Below are 27,870 nucleotides of genomic sequence, written 5' to 3' on the forward strand. Positions count from 1 at the left end.
GAGACAAACTGAGTCCCTAGATTAGATATTAACACTGATGGAAATCCATGAAGCCGAACAATCTGTTCCTGAAATACAGTAGCCAGAGTGGATGCAGTAGGTAGACCTTTCAGAGGAATAAATGGGCCATTTTAGAGACTAGATCTACGATGACCAAAGTTGTTTTGTATCCATTTCAGGGGGGAAGATCTGTAGTAAAATCCAATGACAGTGTATGCCATGGCGCTGGGGGTACTGATAAAGGTCACAGTAGACCTGCAGGACTTTGTTTTTGAGATTTGTGTTGTGCGCAGACACCACAGGTTGGTGATTAATTGGGCATTGTCCATTCGCCAAGTCAGCCACCAGTAATGTTTTCTTATTTTAGCTAGGGTTTTTGTTATTCCTGGGTGTCCTTCTACTAAAGAATCATGATAGTTGGCTATGATTTGGTTCTGTAGATTTTTATCTGGAACGTACAGCCATCCTTGAAGGTATGGCAAATTGTTCACGATGGTATGACAATCTCCCTTCAATAACCAGTCTTGTTGTGCTGTGTGATTCATAGAATGTTGTAGGTTAGATTTCAAGTCATCTAAAGAGGTGGTTGCTGCAATCGTGTTTAGAATCCGTCCTTCCGGGATGATAACCAGAGGGTCTGGTGTAATGAAGGCCTCCTCTGTCTCGCTCATATGTGACAGGGTGTCTGCTTTGCCATTGCGGACTTAGGGTCTGTAGGTTATAGCTAGAAATTCTTTATTAGTAATGGCATAGTATACTTCGGGGGCGGAGAAGTTACAAGACCAGAATGCCACATGGTGCAGCTGTCCTGTTTCGGGGTCTCATTGTAACAGGACTGCTCCCATTGTTTGTTGGATGCATCGGTTTCAATCACGTATGGTAGTTCTGGTCGAGGATTATAAATAGGTGTCATGTCATTATGTTGTCTGGCATAGACATGTCAAAAGGTGTAGGATTTCATATGTGGTGAATTATAGGCCATGATCATCATGTGCAGGACTTTGTGCATTACATTTGTATTTCATTAATGACTACTTCCTCAAGTCGCTCCTTCCATTTTCACTTGAGAACACTGTATGATTTCTTTGATGCTGTTTCTATATATCCTGCATTTGGGTGTGTTGTCCTATGTAGGTCCCAATGTACACAGGTAGTGTGCTATTCTGAACGACCATTGCATCTTGTGTGGAACCTGGGAAAGAGGTGCAGCAGGGGCTCCTGATCATGTCAGCATCACAGTTCATCTAAATGTTCATGAGTACTGTTATCTCCTGTTCCAACTCACCTCTTCCTATGCATGGGGAGGCAACAAAGTGACACAAGGACAGCCCAGCATTGTTATAGCATTCAGGAAATGGGCAGCTGCCAAGAACCTTGTCTTTGAGGCATTTACCTCTGCTGGGATGGTGGGCAGAAAGACATGGCGGGGTACATGCTGCATGAATGCTGCTATCACCAATCCAAGCACTTTGGAATATGTGGGTTTCGGAAGGCCATGTATGCAGCAGTGTTTTGAAAAGTATTTGTGATAATAAGTGCAGCTCCAGTTTCAACAGTGGTGGGATGGCTCTTCTGATGTTGCTCCCACTCTGTATGTCTGCCTGGATCAGAGATAGTAGTTTGGATATGTTCGCCCTGTTTGCAGGTGTGGCCCTCGCATACTCTTTCAGGCCTTATTAGGTGTAACTGTGGGATAATTTCCATCACCTGGTCGAATCTACCTCCATCTCTGTGATAGTGGTACATACAACCAGTTTTTGGACGTATTGTGTCCCATTTTTGATGGTATGTGGGTAGTTTTCAACTTGTATAACACACCATTCTCTTCAGCATCCTATCCCACAGGATGAAACTCTCAGGCAACATCCTTGACTGGTTCACCTCCATCATCACTAACAGAACACTTCAGCCTCATTACAAGTGTTTGCGTTGCAGTAAAAAGGTGGTAGTAGTTCCATAAGCACCACTTTTTTTGGCAGTGACATAATTGCTGCTACCTTTAAAGCAATGCCAAACTAAGAAATTGAACTTGAAGTTGAGGATGCACCTTCAGCAGAATGCTGGAGGTAGGGGTGGACTGGGAACCAAAAGAGGCCCTGGAAATAATGTTCATAGGTGCCCCATATTACACATTTTCAGCAAGCCCAACTCATTTTGCATGAGAACATTAAAAAAAAATAGGTTACCACACAAAAGGGGCCCAGGGTGCAGAGGCCTCCCAGGAAATCTCCAGAGTTCCCTATATCCAGTCCACCCCTGGATGAAGGTAAATCCTCCATTTTAAAGCCAAAAACAGTGGATTAACTGTGGCAGAATTACAGCTGCCGGTAAATCCACCAAAGTCCCAATAGATTCCTGTGGAAATGGGGGCTATCACTGTCATACCACCACTCAGATTCTTGTGGCAAGTCCACAGGACCAAATGCCAGTAACAGTAACCGATGTGGGCATCAATTCGGCAGATTTATTGCCGATTTATCACAAAAATCAGAATGAGGGAGTTTGTCTTCATGTCCCCTTATCAATCCAGCTTCACCCCAGTTCACATACGGGCCACACAAAGTTCCTCACTATTTCCACTCCTCTTCAACCTATACGTAGAGCCCATAAGACAGACCCTTAGCAGACTTAACGTCCATTTCCACCAATATGCAGACAACATGCAATATTTTTCAAAATCATCACCTTCATAATCCCGGGCCTGCAAAAGCTTCCTTGCCACCATCTCCATTTGATGTCCACCCACTTCCTCAATCTCAGTTCTTCAAAAATGGAAATCTTCCTCCTCTGCCCCCGTGCACAAACCCGACCACACTAATTGAACAAAGGACTTGCCACAGAAAACCCATAAATATCCCACTCTACAATTGTCAAATCCCTTGCCTTCAAAATGAACACCCAACTTTCCTTCACACACCGCATAGCTGCTGTCCCCAAAATATGCAATCTGAAACTGCACCTTCTACACAAGATAAAACATATCCTACCCCCTGACGACATGCACACTGCAATCCAAGCACTGGATCTTTCCGAGCTGGACTACAGTAATGCTCTCCTAACCAGAGTCCCCAACAGCATCCTTGCCCCCTGCAAGCATTGCAAAATACAGCTGTAAGAATCATCCTTTATTCAGACAAACACTCACATATCACCATAGCTGTAACCCAGCAACACTGGCTCCCTGTCCACCAGATAAGTGCCTTGCATTGAATTTAAAGCATCCATCTCAAAATCCCATTTTACCTTCACAACAAACTGAAACCCATCACCCAGACAAGACAAGTTAGCCATCATCCTCTCTTCAAACTAATATGCACATAAAAACAATCATTTACCCAATGGGCACCCAGAGCATGGAAATACTTATCATTTCACGTCCACACTATAACCTCCATCTCTTCTTTCCAAAAGATCCTCAAAATGTACCTGTTTCCGCACACAGAATCCAGCCCCTCTACCTTGTCAGCTACCACTTGCCTATCCTAATCATCCCATCCTATTCAGAAAAAATGCATATCTTCTGTTTCACCTCCCACCATTTAAAATGTTGTATTTTGTAAGGTGTGCGAAGACGCTCTGGATAGGGCCAGTACTTAACAAAAATGCAAATAAAATAAAAAATAAATCTAAACATATATAGGTACAGAGGTTGGCTCTACGTTCATACTTTGATTGGCAAATGCCTTTGGAATGTTTTCGTTGCAGCGGTTCATTATAAGCTTATTGCCATATGAATGGGACTGATGTAGCTGTTTGGCCATGGAAAAGGTGATGTGTTGAATTGTACTTTCCAGCACCAATGGATTACTAGACATTTATGTGAGTTACCATCTTAGGAAATACCCTCACTTAGAGGCATTGACAAATGGCATAGAATTCCACATGGAACACAGTTTGCTTTCACCAGCGCATTAATGGTTAGTTCCAAATTTAAGACAATTTGAGTGTCACTTGTCATGTTCAGAAGCCACATATATTAAAGGGCATTTCAAGTAGCGGTAAGAAAAAGGGTAGGGATACGCAGTGAGGGTCTGCGACCCAGTCAGAAAATGAGATTTAGGGTTGCTTTAGCTTAGACACTATTCTGCGACACATTTAATGATTTGGAGTCGGTGAACAACCCAAATACCATTACCATTCGTTTTTGTGAAATGAGTGAAACCCCAGTGAAAAATGACTGTTTCTTGAAATGAGTGGACGAGACATGTATCATTCAGCGACACCTTTGAGGAGAAGTGGGAGGGCAGAGAAAATCCTGAGGGAAGCTTGTGGGAAAGTCAGGCTTGCATGGTTTAGCTTGGAGGGAGCATTGTCGAGGTGGATGGCACACCAATCACTTTTCATTTTATGAAGTGAGTGGACAAGACGTGACATTGGTTGACACCTGGGAGGAGGAGTGGAAGGAGCTGGGAGAGCTTGAGTGCAGCTTGTGGAAGAGTCACACTTACCTGCTTTTGCTAGAAAGGAGCGGCAGAGAATCATAGAGCTGATAGACACACGAGTCATGGTCTCTTAAAGCAAATGAACAAGGCATCTGCCATTGGATGGCACCTAGATGGAAGAGCTGGGGGATCTAGAAATACTAGAAACTAGCTTGAGGGAAAGTAAAGCTTACCAGATTTTGCTGGGAGGGGAGGGGCAGGAGAGATCTGGCAAGACAGGTGACACACCATCTGTTTGTGTCTCTTGATGGGAGCGAGCAAAACTCATACCATTAGTGGACACATGCAAGGAGGTGGATGAGCCAGTAAACCCTGAGGGCATCTTGTGGGAGAGTCATAATCGCATGATTTTGCTAGAAGGGAGCAGCAGAGATTCATCATCCATCTCTTGAAGTGAGTGTTTAAGACGCATGCTATTGATTGACACCTAGGAATAGTGGAAGGAGCCTCGAACCCTAAGGGCAGCTTGTGGAGGGGGCTTCTTCACTTGTTTTCATAGGCGGGAGCGAGATATGAGGAATCAGGAGAGACACTAACCATCAAGTAGATGAGACATACGCCATCATTGTGGGAGGGGCATACTTGCCTATCTTTGATATGAGTGAGCAGCAGATTTTTGAGAAGGTTGACACATCAATCAGAGTCTGGCCCTTGAAGTGAGTAGACGAGATTAGATAGCACAACGGAGGAGGAGCAGGACAACCAAGAATCCCTGAGTGCATCTTGCCAGAGAGTCCCATTCCCACCGTTTGCTGGGAAGGAGTAGAAAATATTAGCGAGGGCAAGTGACACACATTTGGCCACATTTGAAACACCATGCCAGCACCCAAATGAGCAAGAGGCAGAGGAAGACATGTTGCGTGTGTTATTTTTACTCCTGCAGCAGAAATGGCTGCGTGCAGCGGGAGGCCAGATTTTTGCCTCGTCAATTCAAGGTATGATCCAACTCACTTTCTATGCTCCAGCCACAAGTGGCTCTGAGATACATGTACGAGTAAAATAAATTGCAAGGTATTTTCCCCATGACAATGAAAATCCACACAACTCACAGAGGAGTTTACTCCTTCATTTACATCCACTATCTCATGGTCAGAAGGGGGAGGTGGGCTGAAGTTTTTTCAAATTAAGATCAGGAAAGTACAACAGATGGGTTACTTGAATGGTGGTTTGAGGTTGAAAAATTCATATCTCAAGACAATGGGCCTCATTACGACCCAGGCGTTAAGGGGTTAACGGCGCTGTAAAAGGTGGCGGCGCCGTTAACCTCTTACCGCCTAATTACGAGGTCCCTTTGCGGGTCCCTACCTTAACGGCTGGTGTTACCAGCCGTTAAGGAACTGGGCCGCAAAGGGACCATGGAGGCAATTATAGTACTGCAACTTGCGGTACCGTAATTACCACCTTCCCCATTCCCATTGAGCCCTATGGGGCAAAAATGGGAATGGGGAAGGGCCAATGGTGAATGGGGAATTACCGCCCCGCCAACCTTGTGATGGGGGCGGTAATTCCGCCATTCACCATGGTGGATTTCGGCATCAACCATGGCGCTAATAGCCTGGGTTAATGCCTGGGTCGTAATGACCCCCAATGATTATGCTCAGCGTCTAGGCAGCAACAAGCATTGCTTTTAGAAAACAGTAATACTGGAAGTTGAGAGTGACAACACTGACACAGTCACTGCAGTATAAATAGAAGCTTGTCAGACCCTGTATGCAATTTAGTCTCTTTGAGAAATAGACTTCCTGTTGCAGATGGGAAAGCATGTCACATCATTCCATGACATCCAGAACACTGCCAACACTATCAAACCCAGATCAAGCTAGCTTCTGTGTAATGCTCTCAGAAAGTTAAAGTGAGGCTGTCCTTTACAGAGATTAAACAGCAATGGAAGCTGGCCACTTACACACTCTGCCAGAAAATAGTGTGCCAAGAAAAAGCAGGAACCAACTTGGGTACCACATCCATGCAGCCCCATATGGGGCAGCACCGAGGACAGACATGGGATAAGGTCAAAGGGACGAGGGTGCATCCCTGCCATACCATCAAACAAACAGCATGCCTTCACCAGTCTGCAGAATTACCCTGAAAATAATGCAGCTAGAAGTGGGAAACCAAACTGTACACCTTGTATCACAGAGTTTCTTGTCAGTCTTCCGCTGTTGCATGAGATTACCCCTTCAGTTGCATCCACTATCTTAGGGTCAGAAGTAGGAGGAGTGCAGATTTGTTCTAATGAAAATCAGGGAAGAATAACAGATGGAGTACTTGAGTGGTGCGAGTAGGTTTACAATTCCAGATGTCCTTCTGCACTGTCCCTATCCCCAGCAGTGTGGAAGAGTGTTTAATATCTTTTTCTAACACACTGTGATAACAGTCTCTCTTGGACGGCATCACTTTGAAAATAGGTCGCTTAGACTCTTTAGTTTCGAGGATTATCATGTTCTCTTTATTCATGCTAGGGCACAGGGAGCGCTATTCAGTCTAGCTTGCAGAGCAAGAATAAGGATTTCCTGCTTGGGAATATAGCATCTAGAGTAAGGGTCTGTAACCTGATGCACACCAGATGTAGCAGGGCTGTCAAGCATGATCGGGCGAGCGCCATTGCAGTTGTATACGTTAGAGATGGTGGTAAGTGAGGACTGCTTTGAAGTTGTGCAGGGTGGTACTCACCTATTGGTCTATGCGGTGGACGGGAGATAACAGGGTTTGGGGCAGGCAATTGGTGATGAATTTTTGAGAGGAATTGGCAAGAAAAAGTAGAATGGCGATACAGTGCCCTAACTGAAGGAGGTATTTTACACTGCTTCATTATGTACTGTGATGCTTTCCTTTGGATTTTAATGTGGAACTTGGGAGGTTTAAAACGGAGCATTTTCTACATGGCTAAAATGTAGCATAAATAGAAGTTAATGGTAAGAGCTTTAGAATATTTTACTTTGTTATGGACTAAAGTATGAATCACTTTCTTTGCTCAGGCATACATATTGTTATATCACAATCAACTCAATGTATTCTACAAGTATACTTGGAGTATGCGACAAAGGTGGGATGTAATGATCTGAAGTGCCCTGTAACAGCCCCTGAGCCAAAGTTCCAGGGGGTCTATCACAGATGCTGCTAAAATGTCTTTTGCACTATTTATTAAACTATATGAATAATAGGCGAGGGAAAGTCTATCTGCGTAGTCTGTGATCCTATTGGAATTGTCGGGGAACCAGATTCCTGTAAACGCTGAAACATGTTAAGGATTGGACAGTTTAGAAGTGGTCCAGCCCTCAATGCTGCATGGGGATGGGCTCAAGACAGGGCTCCGAACTCCAGCAGTGTTGCCGGTGGAAATTCTGAACTGACTGACATAAAGAATTATTCTGAGGAAAATGAGTCAGTTAACATGGGAGGAGGCAGTTACTGACAGGGAACGTGTCTCCCTGGGACACCCTTACAGGCTTAAATCCTTCTCCAACAACCCCAAACAGAGATTTCAGCAGTTTTCCAGGTAGACTACTCACAGTAGTCCCCCCTTTTGCCCCTTTGGTCCCATTCCAGGATTTTATTCTTTAACCCCTGAGCAGCAGAAGGGGTTTGGTTGACCAGTCATCAATGGAGAAGTGAGGATGGCGGAACCAGATGGAAATATGGTCATTCAATTGTCACTGGGTCTGAGGAGCTGCACTGCCTGCACACTCCAGGGATCATCCTGTGTGCACCCACCCAGGTGAATATCAGCTGTCTGGTGATGAGCAGCCATCCCAGGGTGTCAGCCTGAGGTGACCTGAGAAGAAGAGTCACTAGAGAACATCTGTCTTGAGTGGACTTGTGGGCAGAAGTGTCCAGGTTTAAGTGTAAATTCAGATGAAATGAACGGTTTAATTTACATAGGTGTTTTATAATGGCAAAACCCCATTGGAAAACGCTGTGTGAATAAAGGTCAAAATGTCCTTCAATCCAACTTAAAGTGCACAACACACTGGTGGGAATAAGAATGTCATCCTTGAGAAGAGGACCTGACTTCTTAACCTCCTCAATGCTCCAAAGACTCTGAGAGGATTTACAATAGCTATATCTCGGGAAGAGGGCTGCAGCGAATGAAGGTGTGAATTACCGCAATGGGTGTGGAAGGATAGGTGTCGCCAGCCAGTGTCTTTCTGGGGGAATGGGTACATATTTTCTCATGACAACATTCAGTGCAAGGATATTTATGAATTCTGTATCTTGGCCAAGGGTTACTTGTTAGACCTAGTAATATTGCAAGAGGAAGCACAACACACTCACCCTGGTGGTTCCGATGAAGAAAAGGATTCATCTGGTTTAACACAATTTGTAAAGGCAGCCTCTCTCCTCTGCAGGTGCAGTGCAAAATCACTTACTGTTCACGATGTACGAATACAACATGGAGGAAAATGGGTTACAGTTGCACAAAAATATTATCTTGATGGAATTAAACACACTTTGTTCAGTTGTTGATAACTAGAGCAAATTGCAATTTTCACTTGTTTTAGCGATAATTTGCTCAGCAATGTTTGAGAAAAAAAAAACAAATGCTGCGCCCATAATCTGCCGCAGACCAAATGTATTTATTTATTTATTGATCACAAAAGAACGTACAACCGATAAGAAGTCAGATTTGATGGGAAGCAGTGAGCTTCTCCCAGTGGGGGGAGTTTGAGTGAACAGGTTGTGGGTGGGAGTAAATGGAACAGTCACCAGGGACTATATGGTTGGACATACATAGATTGAGGACAACCAACATTAGACAGTTTTAAGTGCAGGTAGGAGGTATGGCCGGCTGTGTCAAGAATGTGACCATGATGATTGAAGTGCTAGAGTGGAGGCAGAGAAAGTGAGGGACAGAGGCAGGGTGGATGCAAGGAAACATTGTTAGGTATGAGGCAGATGAGAGGTGGGTTAAGAGAGTAACTTGGAGACAAGTAAGTAGGCTTTTAGTTTGGCTTTGACTAAATCATTGTGCACCGTTTCTCAGTTGTCCGGGGGAAGAGAATTCAATGCAAGTGGATTAGGAAGAGAGAAATAGACGAAGTGAGAAGAAGACTTTTATGGACTTCATTAATTCACAGTGCGTCACCCTTTCTCAACTTTCATGCTGGACTTCCTTTGCATCTTGTACTCATGGTGGCCCTGAATCATGCTGTTCCCATCTTCATCTTGTATCTTGGCTTGCAACATTATGTGTTACTACTGACTTCTGCAATTATATTCACTCTCCCCTCTTGCTTCTCCACTCTTTTTACTGATAACTCTCTGTTCTCTCCTCCTTTCACTTCTCCCTTTTCCTATCTCCTCCCTTTACTTTCTTCTATGCACTTACTCTATCAGAATTGTCCCTGAACCTAGTATTATAGCAACTTCGACCGTCTCCTCCCGCCTCCCCTTACTGGTTTTTTTCCTCCCCACCCCCTCTCCAGCACTATCTGAAATGTCGTCAGGCCTAGTATGAAAGTTGCTTGTTGTGTTGCTCCCCTACCTTTCTGCACCCCTCTCCCTCACCTCTTGTTTTTCTCCGGCTCTACCAGAAATCTTGTCAGGCCTAGTACGGTAGTCGCCTGTCTGTTTCCATTTCCTTCTGTAAGTGATTTCAATCTGGCACGCATGTAGTGGGCTAATGAAACCCTTCTTTATTTTTATCTATAAGTTCATTATTCTGAACGATATACCACTCATATCACACCCTTCTCCTGAGACCCCACCAGTCACACTGAACCAGGAATCAGGCTAGTTTGCAAAGGTAAATATTTATTTATGTATTTAGAATTGAAATCACAATATATTTTAATAGGTAACAACAATCACCAATGGGGTGACAGAACACTGAATAATATCTTTAATACACTAGGAATCAAGTAATGAGCATGAAAACAAATGTGACACAGAAAATTTAGAACAGATGGCACTATGGTTAGAGGTTCCCCCTGCAACACACCTCAACCCACCAATAGGCAAATTAAATAGATGTGAGGAGATAGCAGGTATTCAGGAATAACACAAGTCAAACAGAATATCACTCCCACCTTCCCCCTTCAAACACAAGAGAAAAACGGAAAGTCCAAGTAGGAAACAATTTAAAGCTAATTCACACGTGTAAAACCTTTCAGAATTTCAATTTGTGGCAAACTTTTCCTTGTGTAACATTCGCTATAACGGGCCAATCACTGTTCTTTGGATAGCTACGGATGCTAGGTACACGTAGGAGTTGAAATTTCGCTTCTATCATAAAAACTGAGGGAGTTATAGAGGTTTTCTTGAGACGCTTTTGTAAAATAGACGTGAGAATGGAAAACAGAAATGCACTTTTGAAAATGACAGATGGGTTTCATTACACTAGGTTATGACTATGAAAAAGCGGATGCCACAGATGGATCTTACAGTCACGTGATCAGCGTAACCCGTCTGTTGTGGATACTTTACATTTTCCTTGGATTTGCTTTTCTTAATCAAATCAATAAGAAGTTAGTGTTTAATAACACAGATGAGAAAAGAGTCAGCACAAACATAGTTCTAGCAATCCTATGGTTCTGAATTAAAGATGGGATGGGTTTGAGATTGGGATCATACAATGCAAATATATTATGGATCACTGTTCTTCCTATTAATACTCAGAGAATAAGTTATTAAATTGGACCATCAGTTCTGGTCATGGATTGGATCTGTCAAGGAAGGACAGCACATCAGGCGCGGGACTGGATCAGCTGGGCTGGTCACTGGATGTTGCACAGGATCTGCCCTTCTTGTTTGTGGGGATTTCAATCAGCTGGATAGCGAGTTCCTCAGGCAAGCCTTGTGGTAGCAAGCCAGAGAGTTTCAGGATACTGGTTCAAAAGGCCTTCCCACACCACAGCGCTTCACTGGGTTGTGAGAATAGGTTTGATTATTTAGGCCTTGCAGAAAGTCAATAGTTCTGTGCAGCTGCCAAGGTTCTTGGCATCTGGATCTGGAAGGATGTTAAAGGCTGGATGTAGAGTGCTGGATCAGAGTGCTTCACCGGAATCAAGAAAGTGAGTGGATCAGTGAGTCCCTATGTGGTGTCAGCTGTCTCTATTTATCCTTTCAAATGACATCACAAAATGGGTGTATGGGCTGGTTTAACTAAGCTTGCCCCTGTGAGCTGGGATTGGATCAAAACCTCATCTCCGCCTTGCATCTGAGTGATTGGATCAAGGCCGGATGATGTCACATTTATGGTTTAGCTATACAATCCTTAGAAATTTCCCTTTAGCCACTAGTCTCAAAATCAGATTTTATCCTAAATACATATTTCTACATTGGTCACCTCCACACAAATCACGCACAAAGATTCCATATTTTATGTAGTAGCTGTTCCGCAAAAACCTGCAGCTGTGGGATCGTGTTTCACCTTTCTACAGAATTGTGTCCTTTTTGCCATGAACACATTTTTCAAATTTACTGTAACTTTCCACAAAAAGTGTGTGTTTGACATGGGGATGTGTGTGTAAAGTTGGACAATTCTAGCATTAACACAGTTCACATAAAACCACATATATTGCCATCCCTGTCCAGAACATGTTACACAGTTATATCCCCTCTTGAAACATACAGCCACAAATTAAACTAGCATATCTGTTCTTTGTATATTTTGCATCACTTTGAATAACATGTTATGAGTCTCTCCAAAATTGTTCATTGTTCATGTTTAACAGCAAATGGTCCTGTCCCTTTGGCTCTCCCTGCAGTCCAGGAGCAGCCCCCTTTCTTGGGGAGTTCCTTGCAGGAGCAGTTTATGACCCCTTTCACACCTCTGTTTCCTGGCTGAAGGCTCTGCTATTGTTCATTCTCTTTCTGTAGACAGGAGTCTGTCCTAAACCACAATTATCATCTACTAGTGAGTTTCTGCTGAGAGGATTTCCCCTCCCATTGGGAGAAACCTATGTTTTCACTTCCAAAGGATTGCAGCTCAGCCAGGATAATTTATTCTTCATTAAAAATCCAGCAGAAACCAAAGTTGATGCATTAAACATACATGCATTACTATCTTAGCTTTAAATCTGTGGGATCAAAAACACAACTAAGATCTGTATTCCTTTTAACAACAATCCTTTTATGTTTGCTAATCCGGCAGACTTTTAGTTTAGATACTTTGAAGTTTCATCAGGAGCTCATCTGACAGCTGTCATTCACGGTAGCCCAGGGTACTGCACACACACAAATTTTGACAGCGGCTGTCAGTTTACAGACAATCCAGTTTGTCTGATGAATGTTTTGCTCTTTACAATTAAGAACTTTGTATATTCACCATGCTTCATTAGATCACATGAATTTTAGCGCCAAGCATGATTTTGAACGTTGAGAAGCGTTATGTTATAGGCATTTTAGAGTTTTTAGCAACAAAGCAAATGTCATTTGTAGGCACATTTTGGAGTTTCATTTGCAAAGCGCTGCTTCTCTCTCTGCACTCTGTTTGGTGGACATGGAGCCCACTGGCATATGTTCTGCAGTGTGTGCTCTATTCCACCACACATGGATCATGGGTGGCAGGTTGTGCATCCATCTTTTTGTGTGTTTGAGAACGCAGTTTTTGGAGGTTTCTGGCACACACAAGAGTTTTGCCCCATTATTGCTGCTTCTTGCACCATAATGATCAGAGTGGTGCCGCATAGCATAGTGAAGTGGGTCAATACATCCCACACTTCCCACTCTCCCCCTCACTTCCTTATCTATGTCTTAGCTCTTGCACTATCTGAAATGTCGTCAGGCGGAGTACGATAGTTAATTTCACATCCTTACTGTTCATGGCCTGTAAGAATGTCATTGTATTTTCCCTTGTTCCCTCCCTTGCTTTGAAGCGCTTTGATACACATTTTGTATAGGTGCTATATAAATTAACTATCATATTGTCATGATGCCTACCCCCGGAAGCAGGCATCATGCCCTCGGGTAAAAGCCCAGCAGCCCCTTATAGGGGCTCTTTGGACTCAGTCCTGGCGCCTTTGGTGCCAGGCTCATGTTGGACATCAGTCCTGGCGCCATAGGCACCAGGCTCATAAAGGGAGGTGTTTTGTGCACTTACCTGATGCAGACCATGCTGCAGGCTTCAGGCCTCCCTGAGACCTGAAAGGGACTATTTTTTCATAGGGACTATTTTTTCACTCGGGCGTGGCCAGGGAAGGATACATACCTAGTTGGGGAAGGATACATACCTGGGACTTCTTTGGAGGCTATTTAAGCCACGCCCAGACAGCAGCTCATGCTTCGCGTTGTTCTGCTTCCTGCAGCTTAACGCTCACCGTGTCTGCTTCTGCTCCTGGACTCCAGCCACGCCCGCCTCGAACCTGGAAGACCTGCAAGGAAGGAAGAGAAGAGAAAGGTGAAAACCAAGGACTATTTCAAACTTCTTACCTGCATCCGGAATCTTCTCGCCAGCATCCCTGAAGAAAGACTTCCATTTAAAAGCATTGCGTTGCTCGCTGCAGCGCCACGCTTCACTCACCTGTCCTCGAGACATCTCCCGGCTCCATCGCGGCTGTCAGCATCGGACACCACATCTCTGCACCTAGGGGAGAGAGGAAGAAACAAAAGGTGAGCAGAAGGAACACAGAAGGAAAGCCTGATTAACAGCCATAATACTTACCGGCTTTTCTTCCACATTTCGGGTCGGCGCCGCCCCGTTGGCAGGTACCGTACCCCGGCCCCTATGGGGAAAGGACAAGAGACATTTCTGGGGAATGATAAGGACATTTAGAGGGATCGCCCTCATCACTACTCACCTCGGCAGTTTAACCCCTCGACGTATCGCCTTCATTCTGCACCTGAAACAAAGGACAGATCACAGGTTAGAAAGACAACATAAAGGGGGCCTCACTTGAACTTTGAACTTTCATACTTACGGCGCATCGCTCAGGAAAGTCAAGTGGATTTTGCCAGCGCCATTCTGAAAACCAGTGAAGTAACTGGACGAACGCGCGCCCCTGCACCAGAAGCAGGATGGAGAGTTCATCCTTCCAAACCATAAGGTGAGCTTAAACTGGGGTTTGGAGGAAGTTAGAGAGGAACAAAGCGGAAAGCGGGGAGCTAGCACACTATTCTGCAGACTGTTAATCCCCTTTCTCATCTGCAGAAGGATATTCCAAGGGCCAGGCAAGCACGATTTGGAGGTCCTGTCCAATCGGTGTTCCGGGTCCTGCGCATCACGCTAGAAGAGGCCACAGCAATCCAGACTAGACCAGCGCCCCCGTGGGAACCAGGTGAGCGTTACAGAACGCGAAGCCTTCCTACAAATTCCCACCCAGGCGCTATGGAAACTTCCGAAACTGACCAGTTGGCCCAATTACTGAAGGAATTACGGGCCGAAGTACACGCCGCTCGTCAAGAGACTAGTGCCCTCAGGAGGGAAGTGATTGTAATAAAGGATAGAGCTGATGACCTGGCTAGACAGCTTTTGCAAGGTCAAGCTGGACAAACTCCTTTACCCGGTTCTGGGGGGAACCCCGCTCCTGTGGTTTCCAGTAACCCGGTGCAGATTAATCTACCTGGAAACATGCCACTGGCCCCACCTGAACGCTATGCTGGGGACCCAAAACGATTCGCCGTATTCATGAATCAGTGTCGTTTGCACTTCCTATGCAGACCTGGGGCCTTCCCTAATGATCAGACCAAGGTAGCCTTTGTGTTGTCATATCTCAGCGGCTGTGCTGCCAATTGGTCAGTCCCACTGGTAACTCAAGATGACCCGATTCTTTTTGATTTTCAAGGATTTCAAACAAGCATGGAAAGGTTATTTGCTCGACACTCCCAGGGACAGGCTCTGGATGACGAACTTCTATCTCTGCGACAGGGCAATCAAGACCTTCTTTCCTACATTGCAACCTTCAATAGACTAATTGTGGAAACTGGTTGGCCGGAGGATAAAAGAATTACGTTATTCTATCGAGGTCTACGCGAAGAACTTAAAGATGTCCTGGCACAAGTTGTAAATCCGCCCCAAGAATGCACTGAATATATAGACTTAGTGGTCGAATTGGATCACAGGCTGCAAAACAGAAAAGCAGATCGGTCCAAGTTTGAAACCCGGGTGTTGGCCAAGACCCACGCTAACCCCAAGGGGGCTGATGGCTCGGAGCCTATGCAAATCGGAGGGGTTAAAGGAACCCTAACTCAAAAAGAACTTGAAAGAAGACGACAGATGCAATTATGCCTTTATTGTGGGTCCTCTGGACACTTTCTACGAGATTGCCCGGTTAAGCCGCCCAAGAAGGTGGTAGGAGCCGCTGATAAAATCCATGGAAACTCTGTATCGGGAAACGACCACGCCCGGCAAGTGTAGGGGTCCGCTTGCCGAGCTTGAAAACTAACTCTCAGACCTCGCATTTCATTGTGCCAATGGTCCTCGTAGATCCGGAACAGCCTAAACGGTTGCATGCTATAAAGGCATACATCGATAGCGGGGCTATAGGAAACTATGTGGATCGAGAATTGGTCTCTAGGATAAACCTCCCTCTGCGTCCTAAAACCAACAAAGATGTCATCACCACAGTAGATGGAACCGAAATTGCCTCTGGACCGGTAACACATTCCACAGCTGAGGTGACACTTGTAGGTCCGGATGGCCATCGGGAGGCAGTTGTGTATGATGTAATCAAGGCTCCACAGTTTCAGCTTATTCTCGGAATCCCTTGGTTAGAGACACATAATCCTCGAATTGATTGGCGAGCGAAGAGAATAACCTTCCCGGATTGTGCACAAACCTGATACCCAGAAAATCCAAAGATTAATCTAGCATCAGTAACCTCTGTCCCCATGCAACTACCTCCAGAGTACCAAGACTTTCAGGATGTCTTCCAAAAGGAACAGGCCAACTGGTTACCTCCCCACAGATCGTACGATTGCCAAATCGATCTGGTGCCCGGTGCACAACCCCCTTGTAGCAGGATTTACGCCCTTACTGAACCAGAGAATCTGCATTTGAGACAATATTTAGATCAATACCTCGCCAATGTTTCATTCGCCCGTCAAAGTCCCCGGCATCCTCAGCTTTGTTCTTCGTGCCTAAAAAAGAAGGCGACCTTAGAACTTGTATCGATTACCGCGCATTGAACCAGATAACTGTTAAAAATCGTTACCCTCTGCCTCTGATCCCTGAACTCCTTGACCAGGTGAAGGACGCTTGCGTATACACCAAGTTAGATCTCCGGGGGGCTTATCATCTGGTACGAGTAAAAGAAGGCGACGAATGGAAAACGGCCTTCCGTTCAAAATATGGACTATTCGAATACCAGGTGATGCCTTTCAGGTTGTGCAACGCGCCTGCAGCCTTCCAATTCTTCATGAACGATGTCCTTCGGGAACTCATCGATGTCTGTGTTGTCGTGTATATCAATGACATTCTTGTGTACTCCTCTTCGGAGTCTGATCGCAGAAAGCATGTCAGGGCCGTCCTAGAGAAACTGCGCCAGCACAAACTGTTTGCCAAGCTGGAAAAATGTGTTTTCCATACCACCGAGGTTGAGTTTCTCGGATTCATCCTAACACCTAAAGGGGTCCGAATGGATTCACGGAAAGTGGATGCCATCCTCAAATGGCCATCACCTAGTTCGGTGAAAGGTGTTCAAAGCATGCTTGGTTTTGCCAACTTTTATTGCAGGTTTATCCCGGAGTTTTCACGTGTGGTGCAACCCATCACTGCACTCTTGCGAAAAAATAAACGTTTTGAATGGACCGAGGAAGCCGAACAGGCCTTTCAGGAGTTGAAAGCTAAGTTCACGTCCGCACCTATTTTGAAGCACCCGCGTCCCGATCTCCCATATATAGTCGAAACCGACGCGTCCAGCTTAGCCATGGGAGCTGTCCTGTCTCAGAGAGACCCTGAAACCAACCAACTGCACATTTGCAAAATGCGAAGGGAAAATACAAAAAGAATGCGGATCTGCATCGAAGAGAGGCGCCTCCATACCAAATAGGGGATCAAGTATGGTTGGCTACCAAACACCTATCACTCAAGGGGCCTCGAACTTTTAATCCAAGGTATTTCGGCCCTTACTCGATCAAAGCTATAATCAACCCAGTGGCAGTCAAGCTCGATCTACCAGCTAACATGCGGATTCACCCCGTTTTTCATGTGTCACTTTTGAAACCAGTGCACCCAGGAACCAGATTAACAAAGCCACCAGAACCGAGTCAGATAGATGGGGAGCCTGAATTCGAGGTGAAGAACATTTTGGATTCTAAGATCTCAAAATCAAAACTTTTCTATCTAATTGATTGGAAAGGGTACGGGCCTCAGGAAAGGTCTTGGGAACCCAGTGATCACGTACATGCACCTCGGCAGGTAAAAAGGTTCCATCGGAATTTTCCAAACAAACCGAAACCTCCAGAAGGAACGACCTTGGGAGGGGCCTTGGGGGGGAGTGCTGTCATGATGCCTACCCCCGGAGCACCAGGCCAGGCCCAGCACCCCCGGAAGCAGGCATCATGCCCTCGGGTAAAAGCCCAGCGGCCCCTTATAGGGGCTCTTTGGACTCAGTCCTGGCGCCTTTGGCGCCAGGCTCATGTTGGACATCAGTCCTGGCGCCATAGGCACCAGGCTCATAAAGGGAGGTGTTTTGTGCACTTACCTGATGCAGACCATGCTGCAGGCTTCAGGCCTCCCTGAGACCTGAAGGGACTATTTTTTCATAGGGACTATTTTTTCACTCGGGCGTGGCCAGGGAAGGATACATACCTAGTTGGGGAAGGATACATACCTGGGACTTCTTTGGAGGCTATTTAAGCCACGCCCAGACAGCAGCTCATGCTTCGCGTTGTTCTGCGTCCTGCAGCTTAACGCTCACCGTGTCTGCTCCTGCTCCTGGACTCCAGCCACGCCCGCCTCGAACCTGGAAGACCTGCAAGGAAGGAAGAGAAGAGAAAGGTGAAAACCAAGGACTATTTCAAACTTCTTACCTGCATCCGGAATCTTCTCGCCAGCATCCCTGAAGAAAGACTTCCATTTAAAAGCATTGCGTTGCTCGCTGCAGCGCCACGCTTCACTCACCTGTCCTCGAGACATCTCCCGGCTCCATCGCGGCTGTCAGCATCGGACGCCACATCTCTGCACCTAGGGGAGAGAGGAAGAAACAAAAGGTGAGCAGAAGGAACACAGAAGGAAAGCCTGATTAACAGCCATAATACTTACCGGCTTTTCTTCCACATTTCGGGTCGGCGCCGCCCCGTTGGCAGGTACCGTACCCCGGCCCCTATGGGGAAAGGACAAGAGACATTTCTGGGGAATGATAAAGACATTTAGAGGGATCGCCCTCATCACTACTCACCTCGGCAATTTAACCCCTCGAGGCATCGCCTTCATTCTGCACCTGAAATAAAGGACAGATCACAGGTTAGAAAGACAACATAAAGGGGGCCTCACTTGAACTTTGAACTTTCATACTTACGGCGCATCGCTCAGGAAAGTCAAGTGGATTTTGCCAGCGCCATTCTGAAAACCAGTGAAGTAACTGGACGAACGCGCGCCCCTGCACCAGAAGCAGGATGGAGAGTTCATCCTTCCAAACCATAAGGTGAGCTTAAACCGGGGTTTGGAGGAAGTTGGAGAAGAACGAAGGGGGAAAGGGGGGAGCTAGCACACTATTCTGCAGACTGTTAATCCCCTTTCTCATCTGCAGAAGGATATTCCTACGGGCCAGGCAAGCACGATTTGGAGGTCCTGTCCAATCGGTGTTCCGGGTCCTGCGCATCACGCTAGAAGAGGCCACAGCAATCCAGACTAGACCAGCGCCCCCGTGGGAACCAGGTGAGCGTTACACATATCATATCAAGCACAGAGAGGGTTAGGTGCCACAAGGGTACCCTAGGAGGCAGAGCAGAGATTACGAGATGGCTTGTAGAGTCAGATAGAAGAGTTTAGTTTAATGTTTAGTTTAATTTTATGAGGATGGAAATGTAGGGATTTGATTTGTGGAAGACATTCTGAAAGTATTCAGTATGGGAGCCATCCTAGAGCCAGAGACAGGCCCTGTCCTGGGCACCCGACTGACAGTATCCGCAGCATTTCCGTCAGGCATTCCTGTAATGGGCAAAGCAGGGTCTGCAAGCATGGTCACTATGTCCCTGACACTGAAAGAGGAAAGGGATTTAGGGCAAATAACAAACCTGGCAAAACGCTAAATTAAACAAATATATGCATATACGTTACGGTTATAATACCTTACATGAATACCAACCTGATATCACTGGTGCTATTGCATTGGATGCCAATCTGTCACAGCGTACCAAAAACAACATGACTTTCAGATCCAGGTTTACAACCTTTTATTTTGGCAGTTACTTACCTACTTACCCTTGTGTTCTCCTCCTGGTCACTGCACATCAGTGCAAAAGTCACCCAATCCCTCAGTGCACCATATCGCAGCACCCCACTCACTCCTGCACTCACTCATATCACATATTTCATCACTTATCCAAGCACATCCTGAGGAAGGTGTCCTGGGGCCACACCCAGTGAATCTGAGAATAATTTGTGTATTTTTTATAGTTTCACTATCCAGTTTCCGAGTGCTTGGTAACCAATGTTACGCATTGCAGTCATCATTACCTACAAGTGTAACTGACAGACCTGACCGGTTTATTGCAAATACGATGCAAGGCATCACCCTGCTCACAAAGCCTGAGCTATCACCCCAGCATGTAGATGGTATGTGTACTGTGTCCATGGCGTAAAGGTAGTGTGGTGCAGCCAGGGCAAAGCCAAGCCTGGGGACATAGTGAGAATCAGGACTGCGTCTGAGGCTTAATTACAGCCTATTCCGCAGACACAGTACACACAGATCATGAATATTCCCTGTGCACACATAGTGCAGGTAAAATGGGCATGTGTAATGCACCAATGCAATGCGTTTGGCTGTCTATACCTGCCTTCTCTGAAGCACACATGTTGTGCACATTGATATTCTTTTTCCCCAAGTAAGGAGCATAGTCCTTCAATGGCGAGGTTGTCGTTGCCCCATTTATCAGGTTTTGCCTCAGAGGGATGCGAAATGCCACATTTGAATGTTCAGGGACAGAGGACCCAAGATGGCTATAATAATGAAAATGTAACCTAGCAATCGGATACCTGATTTCCCATTTGAATTTCAGTCACAATCTGCCTGCTGGTAAAACGGAAGAAAGAAAGAATTATACGATTGTGTGTGCTTATTTTGAAAGAATCTGGACGCATTTTTTGCATGTAGGCCAGGGAGGGAACTACAAATTCAAGATTTATGTATGTATATCTATACAATGTTTTTGCTTTTGATATTTGCTTTGGCAAACAACCCATGTGGGACTTATAGTGTTGGTATCCCCTTAAAAATGTGCCCACTGAAAAGACCATTTTGAAAGATTTAAGCTAAATTCAGCTTGAGCTTTTTAATTTTTTGGGAAGGTTTTGCTTGAATTTTCCAAACGAAAGCCAACGCTATAGGCCTTTTCCTATCAGAGTGATATATTTCATAAACATCATTCTGCTGAAAATCAAAAGAAAGAAAAAGACTATTGCACCACATGTTTAAGATTGGCGTTTTTTTTCTTCATCTTGCTCTTATTTATTCTCCGAATCGGCTGAATTCAAGGACAAAAGCTACTCTTCAGCAACCACTATTTTCAAAACCATCCTCGCTAGATACTACGTTCTAATCATGACAGACACGTGACCAATGAGGCGCCACGATTTCTCTGCTTCTACATATTCACGCATTTCAAGGTGAGGGAAATGGGGTGTGGTATCAGCGAGTGTGCGTGCACACATCACAGCAGGCGACTCGGTGGCTATCCTCATCCTCTGCCCAGAGGGTGCAGTGTACTAAAGGAATAACAGATTCTGCCCGTTGCCATATGACTGTAATACAAAATAAAAAAAATTAAAAAAAACATGCAGTCTGACATAAGTGGCATGCCAAACCTAGCATCAGCAATTGATAAACCACTCCTGCACATCTGTGGTGATTCATCGACTCATCTCCTCTTTCTGTGGAGATGGATCACAAATGAACTGGTTATTTCCTGCTCTCTTCCCTGTGCATCAACACGCGTGTAATGCTGTTATCACATTGCTGTTGAAATGACCATGATACATCAATTTCTCTACATGGGTTGTGTTATGGATCTAATCCAGTAAGGTGTATATTTAGTGCTCTGGTGCACTCAAATATACACTATGCAGCACCAAAACAAATAAAAAACAATACAATATTAAGGGCATGATTCATAAAGCGTTTTCTCAGGTGTCATTGAAGAACACTTTTTGTGAATCAGGTCCACTATATTCAAACTTGCCTTAATATTACAGTTTATCGTCATCTAAAATTATCGTTTGTAGCCCTTAGAACCGGGAGTTACCCAAGAAGGTTTTGGGATGCTATATTGTAAAAACAATACTAAAAAAAACTCTGAGGCCTAGTCCCTAAGGCTAATATTAAAGGATAGTTCCGGGACTTTTTTTTTATTGTCCCTACGGTTCGGCCATGTGTTTTTAAGCATAACTCGGTAGATCGTAGAAAACTTTCCTATGGACCTTACCCGACTTTTCGTCCATTAACGCACTCGAAATCAGCCGCCATTTTCTGATAATCCTATCATTTCCCCCCATCGCCCTGGCTCACCTGCTTTTGCAGCACTAAATCAAATCCCCCGCCCCTGAGCCTGACATCAGCAGACGCGTACCGCCCATTTCCCAACGCCAAAGCACGTTTCGTGTCAACAATCGCTGCGCCTCAGCTAATGAAGTGTCGCCATGGAAATGGCAGGACGCCTCTTTCCTCAATAAGTATAAACACACCGTTTCACAACACACAGCAGCAGATTTTCGATTCCATTACTCTCTCTGTGTTACTTTGAGTATTCTGTGACTCTTTCTGTGCTCTGGTCAGCTACCTTCGCCGCTTCTAGGCCTTGTGAACACCTGTACCATCTCTGTAAATTATTTTACTTTCTTTACCACACAATGGCTACAATAATGCCGTATATGTACGAGCCCGAGTACACCGAGCAAGAACTACTGGAAAGGCAAGCACGCGAAAACGATGGGGATTCGGATGGCAGTTGGGAGGACCAGTCAACGGATGAAGAGCCTGGACCATGTCGCATGGACGGCGTCTCCACCTGGTGCACGTGCAATCGGTGCAAGCTAATGCCAACTGAGGAGGAGAACTGCTGCTGCCGTGAAAATTCCGGGTGCTTGGCCTACATTTCGGAAGGCGAGCCAAGTCCACAATGCATCACCGAGCTGCCAGAGTTCAGGGAAGCCTGCCTCTCACGGACCGTGTTGAGGATGATGATGGTGCTTATGCACGAACTTCGCGGCACTGTTCGTCCGCGTAATCCGAGTAACGAGTAAGTATACTCTGGTTTTGATGTCAGTGATGCCACTACTATGTCATGGTCATCTCCCACATATAAAATTACATCTACATATCATTCGAATGCATGTAAATTGGTTCCATATTGTGCATTTTCTAGATAGAATTTTTTTCAAAGCAGAATGACATTTTTTACCTGAATCGACAGTGATAAGAAAGTTTTGTCATTTTAATACAGTTTGCATCTTTCGTTTTCACAGGTGGTACAGGCTGGTGGCCTATCGTTGCTTCACTTGGTGGCTTCACGGGAGGCTCGGACACCGCTTTCGGAGAGTAATACCTGCCTGTGCGGTACTTGCCATTAGACAACATTTCCCCAGCGACAGTGGACAATACCGAGGATTTTCCCTCAATGTGCTGCAACCGGAACTTTACATTGTGTAATGTTTATTATTTATGTTCAATTGAAATTAAGATCTAAAATAAAACCCAACATATATTTTAACAATGGTTGTTTTGATTTTTTAAATGAATCTAGTGTGTCTCCACTGAATAGTCTTCCTGTGCCTTGTCTTGTCACACCACATGTCTCCAGCCAGCATCCTCCCTCACGCTGGCCGCCCACCTTCAATCCACATAACCGTTGAACCCATATGCAGCAGACATACATATGTTATTTTGCGGGTTGGCATCAAGCCTCCCGGCCTTGCCTCCTCCCCCAAAAATACTTACCACACCACTTTGTTCAAGCGTTGGCAATAAAAGGAAGGCCGTTGGATTTTATTGATACAAAACATGGTTATAGGTAAATAATCAATATGGTTGATCATAATAAATCATCCTTTTGGGCACCGGGTACAGAGATGACCCCCTCTGGCCCGTGTCGCCTTGCCACCACAGGCCAGCCTGCTGCTGACTAACTGCCTAGGCATCCAGGGTCTCCAGGGTGAACTGCACCCATATATTCTCCTGGGAGGGTGATGTATTTATAAACTCACCCCCCTGCCTTCCATGTACTAGATCCTGCAGCCTGCCTCTTACATGCAGTTAGATGGCCTCTCCTTGGTGAGGCCCTGCGGCAAACGAGTCTTGTCTGCACGACCACCGCCCTAATCCACACCCCCCCCGCCCTATCAAAGGCAGTTCGCACCGGGGTACTTGTGCTGCCAAGTGGAGCTGTCAGGGAGCGATAAAGGCCAAGAGGTGCCAAAGACCATGTACACTTCAAAGTGGTCTATAGAGTATGGGTTGTTGTTCCCATGTCTACCTCCAGACCCCGTGTCTCCTGCCAAGCATCCCCCCTCACGCTGGATGGCCCCCTGCAATCCACATAAGTGTGTCTCTATTCACGAGTCTTCCTGTGTCTTGTCTGCACGACCACCGCCCCAATCCACCCCCCGCCCTATCAAAGGCAGTTCGCACCGGGGTACTTGTGCTGCCAAGTGGAGCTGTCAGGGAGCGATAAAGGCCAAGAGGTTCCAAAGACCATGTACACTTCAAAGTGGTCTATAGAGCATGGGTTGTTGTTTCCATGTCTACCTCCAGACCCCGTGTCTCCTGCCAAGCATCCCCCCTCACGCTGGACGGCCCCCTGCAATCCACATAAGTGTGTCTCCATTCACGAGTCTTCCTGTGTCTTGTCTGCATGACCACCGCCCCAATCCACCCCCCGCCCTATCAAAGGCAGTTCGCACCGGGGTACTTGTGCTGCCAAGTGGAGCTGTCAGGGAGCGATAAAGGCCAAGAGGTGCCAAAGACCATGTACACTTCAAAGTGGTCTATAGAGCATGGGTTGTTGTTCCCATGTCTACCTCCAGACCCTGTGTCTCCTGCCAAGCATCCCCCCTCACGCTGGGCGGCCCCCTGCAAACCGCATAATGCCACGACATATACACGTCATTCATTCACAAACACACCCCTGTTTCGAATTCTTTATAACCCACTTCATATTTCTAATGAGAACTTCTTTGCGCTTTGCTAGTCAACCCGTGAAGGTGCTGGTTATCTGCTCTTCGTCTCTGTGAACTTCCGTGACCACTTCGAGGAAACTCGTCAGTTTGCAACCTGTGAACTGCTCCCTGTTCTACGACAAGAAACTACTCTGATCCCTGCATCTAACTGTTTGTTCGTCAAGGTAAGGCCATGTACCATAATCATTTTGCGTCCAATTTCTTTTCGTTCAAGACAGTACATGCAAGGAACTAGTCACATGTTCTGAGTCTAGTCAAATTATCTTTCTATTTTTTTAAAGTTATTCAAATACTTATCCGCATGTGAATAACGTGTATAGTTCCAAGAACCAAAACGAACCTTGCATTGAACCTTTTATGTATCATTTAATTTTTTAACACATTGGTATTCATAGGGAATTGTTGATCTTTACTTTTCAGAACTTTCCACAATGCCTGCCTGTTCCATTGGCGGTTGCCCTTCGAAGACCCATAATAAATCTGAAGGTACTATAATGCATGTTTTCCCTAAGACAATAGATCAGATAAGAGAATGGGTCCGATATTGCGGATATCCACCGTCTGAGCTTGAAAGTAGAGTCCTAGAAGTCTTTGCGGACAAGAGGGGTGATCGATACCGCATCTGCAGCAGGCACTTTAGCTCAGACATGTACTCCACATCAATGCTAATAAAGAAGAACACACCGCGAGCGAGGCGAAAATTGCTCTCAACCGCTATTCCCACTCTATTCGTCCACATCCCTCCACTGGTGAGTCAAGTTTACGTATTTATCTCTCGGCCTTGCGGTAGTGTGTAGCATTAGCTAACAATAATTTCCCCATTTATGTATCCACTCAATATGAAGGCGGAAGATTCTCCATCCGTGTCGTTATTGCAGTCATCAGCCACTTCAAGCGACTATGGGTAATCTTACTTGGCTATTCTGCCACTGACTTGTTTTAGGCATGTAAATCAATAGTTTTAATTGATCGTGTAATTATTTTACCTAATGGTACACCCTTGTACTCGTCCTCTAGTCTTTGTTTTCAGTTATAATTATTGTTATCCAAAATAATGCAAGTACTGTCTTTCAGGGAGATGCTGAGGACTCCAACATGTTGACGACAACCGTTGATGTCACTCAGATGCTCGAGGAACGTTTCCGGACAGTTCCATCGATGGAGATCATCAGATCTTGCATTCTTGTAGCGTGATTGTTACACACAATGTTTCTTTCGTTTTTAGCCATTGATATGTCCTTCTGTCGTCGCCCTCCTATGTGTCTTCTTTTTTCAATATTGTGTTCATTACTAATGAAAGTCCTATGTTTCAGGGAGTCGATGGAGCATTAGTCCAAGAAGAAGGGGGAGCATGCAGTTACGGGTGGGCGCAACAGCTTGCAGAAGTGTGCACCGCAGTTACATCATCCCTTGATGTTCTTATGCATTTCGAGGTATGGATTCTGACAGTTCGATCAAGCGAAATCATATGACGTGATTACATCCGCTATACTTCCTTCTTTATTAACGCAAGTACTATGTTTCAGGGAGATGACGGAGCTTCTTCTACAAGAACATCACCCCTAGTAGTTGATGCAGATCTCTGGGTGGTGACACTTCCAACGATCGAGCAAATCGAATCATATTTACATATCCATTATTTATTTTAGACAACTGATCATTTGTGCAGGTCTATTTAGATGAGCCGTTGAAGCCTGCACAAAGTTTATGTTCTTTTTAACAAAATAGAAAACCATACTAATGCAATTACTGTGTTTCAGGGAGTTACTGAAGCATCATCTTCAATAATATCATCAATGGAAGTCTATGAGGAGCCCGAGGTATGGATCTTGACAGTTCCATCTAACTAGATCAACAATGCGTGAATAATTGTCGTTTGAATGTTCTACACAAAGCGTTCATTCGTGTTTTGCTATTGAGATGTACGTGGGTATTGGTCCCCAAGAACATTTTGTGTTTTCGATATTATTATACATACTAATGAAAGTTCTATGTTTCAGGGAGTCGATGGAGCGTCAGTGCGTGATGGATGTGCTTATCATGAAAATATAGTCGTTGCAGCGCAAGAGGAAGTGGAGACATGCACACACGAGTCGGAGCAACAGCGTCATGATGTTGAAGTTCGAGGCAAGAAAGTTTCAAAGAAAAGAAAGCAAAAGAAGATTAGTGTCCTGGTCACTATATTATGTTGTTTTTCACTGTTAATAGTTCAATACTGTAAGTTGTGTTTAAACTGAACATCCCTTTTCCAATCTGTCCTCTAGTTGCGAGTGGGTGTACGAACTAGATCTACATAGACAGTGAAGCGAACGAGAGATGTTGCTTGTCAAACCTTTTGGCAGGGACTTGAGACTGGAGATGCATCGTGCCAATGGGAAGAATATGAAGTGATTGACATCGGAGCTATACCACATCCAGCCATTGACAGTGAATGTCCTCCTGGTAGTTCAGATGCAGTCGGAGGTCAATTCACAGAATCCACACCCGCAAAAACTAAGACCGCGAGAAAGTTGAAGAAATTGTTTTATTCACCCATCGCCGGAGAAGGAACAGATGTTGCAATGGAAGAGAATGAAGTGGACGACAATGAAACACCATCAATATCACTGAACATAGCGGAAGACGATATCAGAGATTCTACCTTTCATGTGAGTGACATGTCCTCAACGTTACAGGCCGAACCAGCTGGGATACAGAGTGACAGTATAAGGAAAGAGGCCAAATTCATTGTATTCGATAGTTGTTTGATTGATATTATTATTCGGATGAAATGTGGGCATTCGGTTGGTGGGGAAGTATGTGGGGAGCCATTGATTAATGTGACTCGTGCAATTCGAGGCACTAACCTTAAAATACATGCCACCTGTACAAAATATCATCCTTTCTCATGGTCTGCACAACCCATGCTGGGGCAACTGCCAGCAGGCAATCTACTTTGTGCAGCGGCTGCACTTTTTAGTGGTTCAAGTTTTAAAAAGTTAGACTCTTTCTTTCAGTTTGTGGGAATCCATTTCATTGCGAAAACTCAGTTCTACAAATACCAAACCGATTATCTATTTCCAGCCATTAGCGAAGCTTGGAGAATGGAAAAAATGTCTATTGATAGTACATTCGCGGGCAAACGGTTCAGGCTAGCCGGTGATGGACAGTGCGACAGCC

Source organism: Ambystoma mexicanum, chromosome 6q (assembly GCF_040938575.1).
Source record: "Ambystoma mexicanum isolate Mex_15411 chromosome 6q, UKY_AmexF1_1, whole genome shotgun sequence".
NCBI lineage: Eukaryota > Metazoa > Chordata > Amphibia > Caudata > Ambystomatidae > Ambystoma > Ambystoma mexicanum.